This window comes from Octopus bimaculoides, chromosome 4 (genome assembly GCF_046866305.1).
Source record: "Octopus bimaculoides isolate indiv1 chromosome 4, ASM4686630v1, whole genome shotgun sequence".
NCBI lineage: Eukaryota > Metazoa > Mollusca > Cephalopoda > Octopoda > Octopodidae > Octopus > Octopus bimaculoides.
This window is the reverse complement of record NC_142931.1, coordinates 142,867,613-142,870,112: the sequence shown is the minus strand read 5'-3', so window position 1 is coordinate 142,870,112 and position 2,500 is coordinate 142,867,613.

The window sequence follows — 2,500 nt, the reverse complement described above, 5'->3', positions numbered from 1 at the left end:
AACCCTTTCAAATTTTTATTTTAGCTGCAATATCCTAATCTCTTAAGGCGGCGAGCTGGCAGAACCGTTAGCACGCCGGGCGAAATACTTAGCAGTATTTCGTCTGCCGTTACGTTCTGAGTTCAAATTCCGCCGAGGTCGACTTTGCCTTTCATCCTTTCGAGGTCGATTAAATAGGTACCAGTTATGTACTGAGGTCGATGTAATCGACTTAATCCCTTTGTCTGTTTTTGTTTGTCCCCTCTATGTTTAGCCCCCGGCGAGCAATAAAGAAATAAATATTTTAAGCTCTTTTCTTTATTTTAGGCTTATTTCTTGTCCTGTATTTTTCTAGGTTTATTAGATACTTAGGAATATCGTTATCCCCTGAAAATAGAAATAATACATTTCTAAATCTCTCAGAGAGATTTATGCAGTAGCAGCACGATAAAGTGATAGTATGTTGTCAACTTAATGTGACAGTGCCATGAAAGGGAAGAATGCTACTGTTATTTAGCCCTAGGAAAACATAAGGACACAGTAAATGTGTCAAGTCCAACAGGAAACGGTGTTTCTTAGGGCTAAATAACAGTAGCATTCTTCCCTTTCATGGGACTGTCACATTAAGTTGACAACATACTATCACTTTATCGTTATCCCTTGTTCGCGTTTTTCATTCTAGTCCGCTTTTTTTTCTTACCAGCGATGCAGAAAAATTAATAATTTTTATTCTAATAATAAATTTAGCTTAATTTTTTCATATTATTACATTTCATATTGATCAATAATCGATGCCCAATCATTTTTTGTTAGAAATTCTAAATTGAACAGAACTTTCTTTACATTGAGTATTATGGCATCTGCCTATTTAGAATTATTTTTTTTATTAATATTCATCAGAAATAAAAAATGTTTTACAAAAAGAGCAATAATAAAATATATAAAGCACTAATTAAGAGCAATTAGGAATCAAATAAATTTGGAAAGAAGGTCGACTAAAAAACAAAACAATTATAGACTGGAGTTTTTATTTGCCTTTTAATTGACAAGTTGTCATTTAAATACCTTTGTAATTGCAAATAACACAAATGTTTACAAACTGCAATTATTGAAAGCCGTATAACTTTTTTTCTCTTTGATATATTTTTATGCTTAGCAGTATTTCGTCTGCCTTTCAGTTCTGAGTTCAAATTCCGCCGAGGTCGACTTTGCCTTTCATCCTTTCGGAGTCGATAAATTAAGTACTAGATGCGTACTGGGGTCGATCTAATCGACTGGGCTCCTCCCCCCAAAATTTCGGGCCTTGTGCCTAGAGTAGAAAAGAATATATTTTTATGCTTAGCGGTATTTCGTCTGCCGTTACGTTCTGGGTTCAAATTCCACCGAGGTTGACTTTACCTTTCATCCTTTTCTGGTCTATGAATTAAGTACCAGTTGCGTACTGGGGTCGATCTAATCGACTGGCCTCCTCCCCCAAAATTTCGGGCCTTGTGCCGAGAATAGAAAAGAATATACGTTGTTAAAACAAAAATGGGATTGAATAGCACTGCTAACACATGTGGTATAGCATTGGCTTATATACTCTTTTCTATACTTGATAGTATATTTTGGTTGCATATGGAAATTCTGTGTCTCTGTCAGCAATTACAATGCAACTAGTTTAAAACGAAAATTGTGTTATAAGGAAACCGAATCTTCATTAACTCAAATCGTCTTAAAAAAGGAAAGACAAATGACCAGATAACAAAGAAACAATTGGAATTTAGATGTGTCATGACAGGCACATGTTATTCGATTCCAGCCAAACGTATGCAGCTTCTCAGCTGCACTTTGCGTAACTGTTTGGACGTAGTGACTCGAAAGGGGTGCATTTTAATGCTTCCGCCGACTTTTGGTCTCAGCGAAAAATACAAACAGTTGCTGAGATTGACGGTAAGTGGTTGTCTAAAGGAAAAATTACGTGATTTTATTGTTTACTCCTATCAGCTCTACGCATGGCCTACTTTTGCTAGACTTGTTTTAGGCCAGACTTGCAGGAGCGAAAATGATAGAAAGAAAGAGAACATCAGAAGAGACACTTTCTACAAATTCTAGATTCTTCGTTTCAGATTAGCACCGATAGAAGTTTAGAAATTGCCGAAGGACATAGCCTTAACCTAAACGCTCGAATCTGAAGAGGAAGACGAGGAGCACTTTACGCCGGCTGTAGGAGGGGGAGATAGTAGAAGAGACTGGTTAATAGAAGGAACAACATCAAGCAGTATCCACTTCCAGTTATGCAAGGGACTGGTGAATCCATCTGGTCACTGACCCCGGAAGCAGACGAGCAGGAGACTTCCGCTCCAACCAACTAGAACCCCATCGGCTTGTGACAATGGGGGCGTGAAAGAGACTGGCAAGGAATAGAGAATTAGCAGAAAGAAAGAAAAGAGAAGCCGACAAAGAAGGAAGGGCAGTCTGACCTAAATGTATGTAAAATGTAACATGAAGACGGTGACGGCAACGACGCGAGATTCGGGGT